The sequence below is a fragment of the Myotis davidii genome, unplaced genomic scaffold (assembly GCF_000327345.1).
Source record: "Myotis davidii unplaced genomic scaffold, ASM32734v1 scaffold32, whole genome shotgun sequence".
Taxonomy (NCBI): domain Eukaryota; kingdom Metazoa; phylum Chordata; class Mammalia; order Chiroptera; family Vespertilionidae; genus Myotis; species Myotis davidii.
The window spans coordinates 10,900,586-10,911,711 of record NW_006286587.1 but is presented as its reverse complement, the minus strand read 5'-3'; the positions used below and the strand labels follow the sequence as shown (position 1 = coordinate 10,911,711).

Genomic DNA, 11,126 nt, shown 5'->3' with positions numbered 1-11,126 from the left:
GCAGCAGGAGGCTGGGGAAGGTTGGGGGGCGGGTAAGAGATCAACCAAAAGACTTGTATACATGCATATAAGCATAACCAATGGACACAAGACACTGTGGGGGGGAGGGTAGGTGAGGCTGGGGGAAGGTCAAGGGGGGAAAAAGAAGAAATATGTACTAACCTTTGTAATATTTTAAGCAATAAAAAAGAACAAAAAAAGAAGTGACAAATATGTGGCAATGTACTACCATTCTGCTCTTACTGCATTCTCATAGTAGACATTATTAATCAAGTGTGACATCCTTTCTAACTGAGCTGATTCAGAGCCTCAGAATCCTTCTCAACACAGTGCTTCAAGTAGCCAGTACTAATTGATCAAAGGAGGAACTTGAGATGAAATCTAGTCACCATGATTGAGTAAAGCATAAATCTTACTATGGACTTGGTTTACCCATAACAGGTTTCCTGCTTAGGGAGTTAGCTACAAAATACCCCTGTTATATAAGGATTTTTTTGCTCCTGGATTTCAATGTCTTTTATGTAGGGGGTTCTGATACCTGCTCCCAGACCTCCTACTCAGCAACCATGAGTTCAGAGCTGATCTACTCATGAGGACCACAGAGCAGTGCAGTAAGTCAAGGCTCTAATCCTCCAGCCCACATCCTCAAGTCTCATTCCATAATTAACTACCACTGATGCACAGAGAAGCCTGGTGTTTGTTGGTAGTCAACAGGTTACAAAATGATTCCCTACAAAAAAACTTGATACCCGAGGAAGATACACTAAATTTGAACAGTGTTCTGGTGACTTGGCATAAACTATCAGACCCGATAAACCAATAAGTCATTCTTAGCCTTTCAATAACTTCCAAGATTGAGGACGGTAGCCTGAAACAGCAATGTTCTCTTGGCCTCAAGTCTTCTACTAAAACATCCTCCCTAAAATGGGCCCTGTGAAAACCCTGAGACACAGGAAATGTCTTTAGGGTTGTCATAAGTCACCCGTCCCCAAATGTCAGACACTCTCTTCAGTGGCAGTCCAGGGTATAAGTTTGGAAGCCAGGTCATATTCCTCAGAAATTCCTATGCACTGAGGAAGTATTCCTATCTAAAACAATGAACCTACCAAAACCACATCTGCCAAATTATACCCACTGTGGTACTGCGTATGTCTCCAGATCTTCCTGGGCTTGCTGGTTCATTAATGGGACCAGATCTTTGGCCTTAGATGGGTTTTTCTGACTTTGATGAAAGATTCTAGAATCCCGGTGGTTAAGCCCCACTAAATCCCATGAAACCTTGGATTCAATTAGTTATTCTGAATCCTGGGATCCTGATCCAATCATTTCCTTAGGCCAAGGCAAGACTGCTTTCCATGTCCTTCATAGAAGAGATAGGTGGTAGAACCACCTCCTCTGGAGTGTAGGAATATAAGATGGTCCCTAAGGAGAATCCAGTGTCTGCAGACTATGTGAGTCTGGGAAGCCCAGGTTGGGCCATTCTAGTGGCCAAGAATGACAAAACCAAAGCTTGCTGTGGGCCAAGTCACAAGAGCCCTCTAACCTAATCAAATCCAAATTCTTACTTCAGTCTGACCCTAAATTTTCAAGAGTTTTTTTTTCAGAAGTTGAGACACCAGGAACCATTATGTCTCTTACTGCCGAAGTTGTGCTGAGGTGACAATCCCAGAGATGCTCTAGAAGGGACAATAGGTATAAACATGATATAAAAGTATTGCATTTGTCCTAATTTGCACTTGAGTTGAAATCACAGTTCTATCATGTATTAACTCTGTGACCTTTACCAAGTTGCTTGATTCTTCTAAGTTTCAGTTAAACAAGGGTATGGTGCAATAATAAGAAGATAATAGGATTGTTCAGCTGCTTAGAAATAATGTATGTTTAGTGCTGGGCACATGACAGGTACTCTCAACCATCATACCTACACAGCAGTCTCTTTACTAAAGTGTAAAATTAACAAGTAAGTATATTTAAAGCATAATGCTTGTCATATAGTAGCACTCAAACACATATGTATATATAATAAAGCAATAAGACAGTCATGTGTTACCATGGATAAGAGAATATTTTTTTAAAAGGAGGCTAGTTCACCAGACAATCAGCTTGGCCAAACAACAATACTTTTTATTCACTGTTACTTTTTTTTTTCTTTTTTTAAAATATATTTTATTGATTTTTTACAGAGAGGAAGGGAGAGAGATAGAGAGTCAGAAACATCGATGAGAGAGAGACATCGATCAGCCGCCTCCTGCACATCCCCCACTGGGGATGTGCCCGCAACCCAGGTACATGCCCTTGACCGGAATCGAACCTGTGACCTTTCAGTCCGCAGGCCGATGCTCTATCCACTGAGCCAAACCGGTTTTGGCTATTCACTGTTACTTTGATGCTTCAATTGAAATAAGCTGTGACTTAAATCAATTTATAAAATATTTCTGAAAACCCATCAAATCCACTTAAACTGTGATTTTGACCTGTAAGTCACATTTGAACATTTATAGAAAATTCAATAGTGTTATTTTAAAGGATTTCTTCTACTAAGTGATAATATAGTATTTCTATGGTGAACTTTAGAGTTTAAATTTTCAAACTTAGGTATATAAAGATATACCTAAGAAATTTACTTTGAAAAGTAAATTTCCTTTTCAGTCCCACACTTGAGTTTTAATTTTACAGAAAAAAATCCTGTAAATAAAGTGAACACTTTGGTCTTGGGGAAATGTGTGGCTGGGGTGGGAATGGGGTGGAGTGGGTAGAAAAACAAATCTCTACAGCATCATTCTGATAGTTGCACTTATTGCTGAGTGGCTATCAGAGTGAAAAGTGTGCCTATCTTATACTAATAAAAGACAAACATGCAAATTGACTGTACTTTTGCTATGCCTTAAGCCATGCCCACCAGCCAATCAGAGCAACTATATGCAAATTAACCCAACCAAGATGGCGGCCGGCAGCCACAGAGCTGGAGTGAGCAGAAGGCTTGCTTGCTCCAGTGATGGAGGAAGCCAAGGTTCCCTGCCTAACGGCCCTCAGCCCCTCACCCAGACTGGCCAGGCACCCCAGTGGGGACCCCCAACCCTAAAGGGGGTGTGTCCATCCTGAAAACAGCCATCAGTCCCTCACCCAGGCTGGCCAAACCTCCATAAGGTGAGGTTCCCCACTGAGGGGGTCTTGACCAGCCTGAAAACAGCCATCAGCCCCTCACTCAGGCTGGCCAAACCTCCATGGGGTGAGGGTCCCCACTGGGGTGGATATCCTCCAAGGGGTCCCACACTGCAAGAGGGCATAGGCTGGGCTGAGGGACCCCCCCCCAAGTGCACAAATTTTTGTGCACCAGGCCTCTAGTTTTCTATAACTGACTATTGACCCTTCCATTCTAGAGTGTCTCCAAATGGAGGAGAGAACTCCTCCCACCTGGATGATTCCATTTTCTCATATACATAAAAAAATAATACTAATTACGTATATAATTTGTTTTGCATTAATGTCAACCTGTTTTTCAGGCTCCTAAAGTAAAGGCATGCTCCACTGATATGACTGTCATTTGAGTAAAATGGTCCTGAGTTCAAATCCCAATTCTGTTATTTAGGACAATTTCCACCTTGGGCAGTGTATGCAATACCACTAAGCCTTAGTTTCTTATAATTTCCCCTCAGTACTAGTTAGTCTTTATCCTCTGTCTGTCGCCCCAGTGGATGTGTCCAGGGCAGGTGATTCTCCAGGTTGCAGCACCACATGTTTGGCAGATAGAGGCCACCAGCAAGGGAACAGCTCTATGTCTCCATTAGAGCTCCTGGGAGCAGTGACAATTGTCAGAGTCTGAGTACCTTCGTCATCCCAGTTCCCAGGCTGTAGACTCACTGGGAAGATGAAAGAAGATGTATGTAAAGCACTTATCAAAGGTCTGTCACAAATCATGAGTGATAGATGCTACCATGTTTGAAGCCAAAATAAGCACATGGTGTTTGAGGAGGGCCATAGCTAGTTAAGAAGTTGATTGGAATAATGTGCCACCAAGGTGAAGGCAATAGTTTCAAGTAAGTGTGAGGGAATGAAAATATTGGGTTCCCAGCCATTCCCAACTATTTTTCAAGTATTTGTGCATTGCCTGCTGAGCACACCACAAACCCTCCCCTGACGAAACCCCTGGAAAAAGATTCTCTCCTGAAATATACTCAGAACAAAACACTATCAACACAGCCCAGAGGAACAGCAGCCAGCTGTGGTGTGAGCACAGGGTTGAGGCATTTGCCACGTGCCAACGGAAGGCTGAATTGACGTAGCAGATGACAGTGCTGCAATGTCCTGGGAGAGGGAGATCTGCTAGGGGTAGGTGAGTGAGCTGCTCCTTGAAGCTTGAGGATGTCAAAAATAAGACAGAGCCCGGCTGGTGTGGCTCAATGATTGAGCCTCAACCCATGAATCAGGAGATCATGGTTCAATTTCTGTTCAATTCTGGTTCAATTCTAGATCAGGGCATATGCCCTGGTTATGGGCTCTATCCCCAGTAGGGGGCATGCAGGAAACAGCCGATGGATGTTTTTCTCTCATCAATGTTTCTATCTCTTTCTCCTTCTCCCTTCCTGTCTCTGAAATCAATAAAAACATATTTAAAAAAATAAGATAGAAAGTCTTAATGAGATGTTGAAGGATATATATATATATATATATATGGGCTCCCTAAATATTCCATAGAGATGTAAGTTGACACAGAAATCCTGATTTTTTTGCACCTTGACACTGGGTCAGTGCTGAGCCACAGGGGCTATTGTTTTAGAATCGTTGTTCAAAGGCTGAAGGATGTAATCACTCTTTGATCCTTCACTTTGTTCCATGACCTAACTACCTAAGAAAAATAGTCTAGAATATGAATTCCTACTTCAGTGGTTCTCAAGGTGTGGTCATAGGGCTAGCAACATTATAGCATTACCTGGGAATTTATTAGAACTGCAAATTCTAGGGCCACACCCAGGCCTACTGAATCAGTATTCTTCAGGTGGAGCTCATAGATCTGGGCTTTAACAAGCCCTCCAGATGATTCTGATGCACACTCAAATTTGAGAACCACTGTCTTAGCACAAATGCCTTAGCACCAGCACATATTATTATTATCAGTTACCACTTGCTACCCTTTACTTATAGCATTTAATCTTTACAACAGCTGTGTGTGGTAGGTACTGCTGGTGGCCCCATTTATGGAGGTAAACGGAGGTTCAGGGAGATTGCAGAGCATGTCCAAAGGCACAGCCAATGATAGAGCCAGAAATTGAATCCATGCTGGCCTTCTATATGTTCCTGATCACTTCACTTAGTGGCTCTGCCTTTATAACAAAGCAAGATGCACCCTTGTAGGGTGAAATGCATTTTTAAAAGAGGTGTATTTGTTGAGCCTTTTCTGTGAGACTACAGAGACTATTTCCTAGCTTGCTCAGTGAATCTGGAGCTGCCCTAACAGGGAACTCCCACCAACTCTAAAATGTGCTCTCCATACAGAAAAGCACAAAGGAATATTTAGGAGACAAAGAATGGGTTGGGCCAAGGATCTGGAGGCCAGATATGTGGCCATATGGAAAGAATCAAACTTGCACAGTTTTTGAGTTGCCCAAATAAATCTCCTCTTTGTCTGAACAACAAAAAAAATAAGTTAAACACATACACACACACACGCACGAAAGTAAATACTGTCTGTACTTTTATCAGCAATTGGGGGAGAATATAAATTTGCATCTATTTTCTCCCCTAAAAGGAGATCAAACTGAATAAAAGCAAATTAAAAAAACAACAACAAAAACAAGCTCAAAAAGGAGTTCCTATGAGTTGTTTTATGGAATGTGCTATAGCTTGCCACTATAAAGCATCTACATTCTTTTTTCTACACTGATTAACTGAGGTTTATTTCCACCTGGAGGAAAAAAATATCAACAGATTTGTCTTACAGTGATCAATGTCTTATTACTATATAAGACATTGATCACTGTAAGACAAATCTGTTGATTACACACACACACACACACACTAGTGGCCCGGTGCACGAAATTCATGCATGGGGCGGGTGTGTACCTCAGCCCAGCCTGCACCCTCTCCTATCTGGGATCCCAGTTGACTGCCAGTTTAGGTCCTATCCCTATGGAATGGGGCCTAAACCGGCAGTCAAACATCCCTCTCACAATCCAGGACCACTGGCTCCTAGATGGTCACCTGCCTGCCTGCCTGATGGCCCCTAACCACTCTGCCTGCCAGCCTAGTCTCCCCCAACTGCCCCCTGCTGGCTTTCTTGCCCCCCTTGCTGGCTTGCTCACTACCAACTTCCCCCCACTGCTGGCCTGCTCTCCCCCAACTCCCCCACACACACTGGCCTGATCATTCCCTACTGCTCTCCCCTCCTGGCCTGATCATCTCTAATTGCCTCGGCCTCAGACCTGCCACCATGGCTTTGTCCAGAAGGACATCCAGAAGGTCTCCTGGCCTAATTAGTATACTACTCTTTTAAAGAGTAAAAGATAATGAGTAACAAATACTTTAAACAAGAATTTTCTTAATGGAGAAAAATTAATTTACATTTAATGCAACACATTTACTAAGTTTACATTTTTAAATTCCTAATCAAATGCAGATAAAATGTATCAGGAATAAGTGTAGCATCAATCATATTATTAGCACCAAAACATATTAAGTGAAACTGCTATAAAAACCAACCTGAAAAAAAATCTATTTGGATATTTTAAAAATACTTTGAAATATCCAAATAGTGAGCTGGTGAGTTTATTTTCTCATTTTACAAAAGGATCATTCTGCAGACTTTGTTATGGCACTCAGGGGCTTGCTTTTATGCCCTTTAGTCCCCTCCTCACCCTACGCACCTTAAACACACTGTGCTCCTCCTACATATCTTCACATCCACATGAGTTCCTAGGAAGCAACTTTTAGGAAAAACTTTCTTTTCTTAGACTAACGTGTTATTATTTAAAGGGGGTGGGGCACAAATGTAAAGACTGCAAAGTCCAGGAAAATGTTGTGAAGAGTGAGGTGAGCTGAATAAAATGAAGAATTATATCTTTTCTAAAGGGAGCTGCTACTTCTCAGCTCCATTCAATTATCTTCCGGCAAGAATTCTGGTCCAATGTTTCCTGACCTTCTGATTTGTCAAAGATGAAAGGACAGTTCGGACTTTAAAAAGAAATCTCCTAATTTTAAAAGCTGGCTACCAATACAAAATTTATCTTTAAAATATGGTTGTGTAGTCTGGATTTGGGCATGAAAACAAAGCCAGTCTAAGATGTTCTGGGGAAACCTGTTTACTATAGGAATTAGGGTTTACAAAAATGATGGTCAAGCTAGAATGAATAAAGGTCAGGAAAGTCACTGGGGAAGTTCTGGGAAGCTGTAGCAGAAGGGGAGGGAGGCGAATTGGTGACCTCATCCGGAAAGCACCCAACTGGTGGTTCTCCAAGGCTTAGGGGAAAGCTATTCTAGAAAGCTTGGAAATATCCCACTGGTGGTCACAGTCTGCAGCAGTGAAGTGAGTGGTGCTCAAGCCATGAAGCCACCAGGAATCCCACACCTGCCCACACATCTTATCTCCCCCCGCCCCCCTGCCTCACAGCAGCCCCTCTCACTGGCAATCTGAAATCAGGATCCTGAGTGTGTGCTTCTCAGTCTCTCCTCTGCATTGCAGCCCAGGGAGGTGGGAATGATGCCAAGTGGACAATGGACAATCCTAGCACAAGCAAAAAAGCCCGACTGGGTTACTTCCCTAAATATCCTTTTTCCTTCTCCCTCCCCTCTACTCTCTCCCCTTCTTCCTTTCTTTGTCATTCTTTGTCCTCTTCTTCATCTTCCTCTTTCATGTTTCTTTCTTTTTATTACTCCTCCTCCCCTTCTTCTTCCTGCTTCTTCAACTTCATCTCTGTTTTTTACATAGTCTTCTTTGTATTTTAATACCAAGGAAATACCTTCTCAGTGGTTTCCAGGAATCAGGGGTGAGGGGAACATATGACTGAGTATATCAGGGGGTTAGAAAAATGATAAAACTCTCCTATATTCTGATTGTGATAGTGGTTAGATGAATATATATGTTAATTCATATAACTGTGCACCAATAGAGGTCAATTTTACTATCTGATAGTAAAAATACTAAGTACTCGTAGCATTAAAACATGAAAAAAAGAAACATATCTCTGTATCAAAAGTGGGCTTCATCAAACTACTTAAATCAGTGAAATACATATATTCTGAGAGACAGGTAATTTAGAACAGAACACTACTCCCTTAATCCTTACAGAAAGGCGGACAGATAGGAGAAGATAAGATTAAGTGGTAGATACATTTAAACAAATCAAAAAATAGAATCCGCTATTAATATTTAGATATTGGTCCTTCATGAAAGTTACATAATTATTTCCAAAAGAGCACTGGGGACATGTTTATTATATAGAAGAGGACAGTCTTTGCATAGTAATTACTTGGATTAGGGGGAATCAGTCAAATTATCTTAACTACATTCCTGACTATAAAAGGTAAAAATTAAAATTATGGTAGAAAACAAAATCTATTTTGATAAAATATAGCTCTGTAATTGAGAAACAATAGGATATTAGCCATTACGAGGCAACGATTAAATAGATTTAATGCACCCTAAAGGAAAAACATTTTGTAAAACATTTGGATGAATATCCAATGGATAAAAGGAGAAAAATATCTGTATTATGTTGCTTTGACAAAGTCTACACAGCTTGCATAAAAATATATATTGTTCAAATTGCCAAAAATGTAGGCATTTAATATACCTAACATGTGTTTTAATGATTCATCTTAACAACATTCTCATTCATGATAATACTGCCTCATCACCATCTGCTACCCTTTCTCTTTCCACTTCAAAAATATCTAGTCAAAATTCAACAATTGGTTGATAGAGAACAAATCTTTTTTCCCCTTTTTATTAAACTTATTAGGGTGACACTGGTTAACAAAATTATACAAGTTTCGGGTGTACAATTCCACCACACATCATCTGAACACTGTATTGAGTGTTCAACACCCCAAATCAAATCTCCTACCATCATCATTTATACCCCCATAAGCCACACAAGTCCAGGAAGCACAGACAGTCACAAACAAGATGAACCCAAAGAGGCACACACCAAGACACATCATAATTAAAATACCAAAGGTTAAAGACAAAGAGAGAATCTTAAAAGCCATAAGAGAGAGAATTAATTAACTACAAGGGAGCTCCCATAAGAATATCAGCTGATTTCCTAACAGAAACATTTCAGGCCAGAAGGGATTTGGCATGAAATATTCAAAGTAATGAAAAGCAAGGACCTACAACTAAGACTACTTTACCCAGAAAGGCTATCATTTACAGTTGAAGGAGAAATAAATAGCTTCCAGACAAGAAAAATATAAAGGAGTTTGTTACCACAAAACCAGTATTATAAGAAATGTTAAAAGGCCTTTTAGAAGATGAAGAAGGAGGAGAAACAAAAGGAGAAGAAAGGGAGGAGGAGGAGGAGGAGAAGATAGTTAAAAGAATAAAATGGCAGTAACTATATACCTATCAACAATTACTTTAAATATCAATGGATTAAATGTTCCAATCAAAAGACATAGGGCAGCTGAATGGATAACAAAACAAGACCCATATATATGCTGTCTACAAAAGGCCCGCCTCTGAACAAAAAATACACACCGACTGAAAGTAAAGGTAGACAAAATCATTCAATTCATGTCTGCCTTACACTCACATTAGAGCTCTTTTCAACTGTCACTTCGGAATGTCAGTGATTAGCATGCAGAAGGCTTATTTAATTTATTTCTTTTCAGGGAAAAGAGGTTAGAAACAGCTGTCATTCAGGTGATGAATACAAGCTGCCAGCCTTTGAAGCAGCAGGTAAAGTAGTTGAGGTTGGAATTAATTAACATTCACACACACCCACACTGGATTGTACCCTGGCAAGAAAACGGCCATCATTTTTTGCATATTATTTCATCCATTAAAAGCGGTGGGGGGAAAGGGGGATCCTAATATAAGGTGACAGGAGAAGATTTGACTTTGGATGGTGGGCACATGGTGCAATATACAGATCTTGTAACAGAGACCCATGCCAGAAACCTATATGTTCATGTTGACCAATGCCACCCCAATCAATTTAATAAATACATATTAAAAATAAAATAAAAATAAAGTAGGTATAATATAAGGCACTCTGTACAAACATATAGCCAGAAGCTTGAACACTCAGAAAGAAACAAAAATTAGTTTTTTGCTCTTTTCAAAAATCTAGGCTCATATGCATAAACCTAAATTCAGTCAAAAGTCACACCTCAGCATACAATAAGTCTTTTTAAAAATTACATTCAAGAGCACAGGATGATTTCTGACTCATATGTGACATTCAACATTAACATTTGAAACTGTCCTCAGTGCTGACCACACAACGGCTCTGTAGCCATTGACCTGTAACATATCATGAGAAGAAGAGTATTTGCTGAGAGAAATCTCTCCCTGACCACAAATTCTGTTTGGTGTGGGTTTCAGTAAGGTCAAACCCTCAGAGTACACTCAAATATATCAAATATCAAACATCTTAACCCCCAAAAATGTGACAACTATTCTTCTGTGTTTCGGAACTACAAAGAAGTCTAAACAACTGGACATTTCAAATAAGCCATAGTAAGTCATATGGCATTGAATGTATACATGAACATATCCTAAAAGCACAAAAATGATTGATATCAAATATTTAGTGATAGATAATAAGTAACCATCTGGCAGCCTCCAAGAGTAAGAAAAAGCAGCACATCCTTGCAGTCGCCACAGAAAACCAGGATGTTGATGTTAATTAAAAAGCTCATTATTATTGCCTGGAAGCCAGATATCAAAACACTGTAACCATACCTTCTCCCTACTTCAACCGGGTCAGGGTCAGGGTAGAAGTTTTGATCATGATTAAGATAAGTCCTTGTTTTGGTAACGGAAGTGGTGATTGAATCCTCTTTTTTCACAAGAATACTTTTCTGAGAATCAGAATTAATTATTTCATACAGGGCAGGAAGAATTGATCTTCAGAAGCCCAGATGAAACCCAACTCTGCCCCCAAACTACACACACCATCTTTCCC

The 11,126-nt window shown here is 40.3% G+C and overlaps 1 protein-coding gene across 1 annotated transcript in view; it reads right to left on the bottom strand.

The window, feature by feature from the left end:
- The window catches only part of MACROD2 (MACRO domain containing 2), a 1,283,682-nt gene that overhangs the window by 1,012,212 nt on the left and 260,344 nt on the right, over nucleotides 1–11,126 (bottom strand). The window lies entirely within an intron of this gene.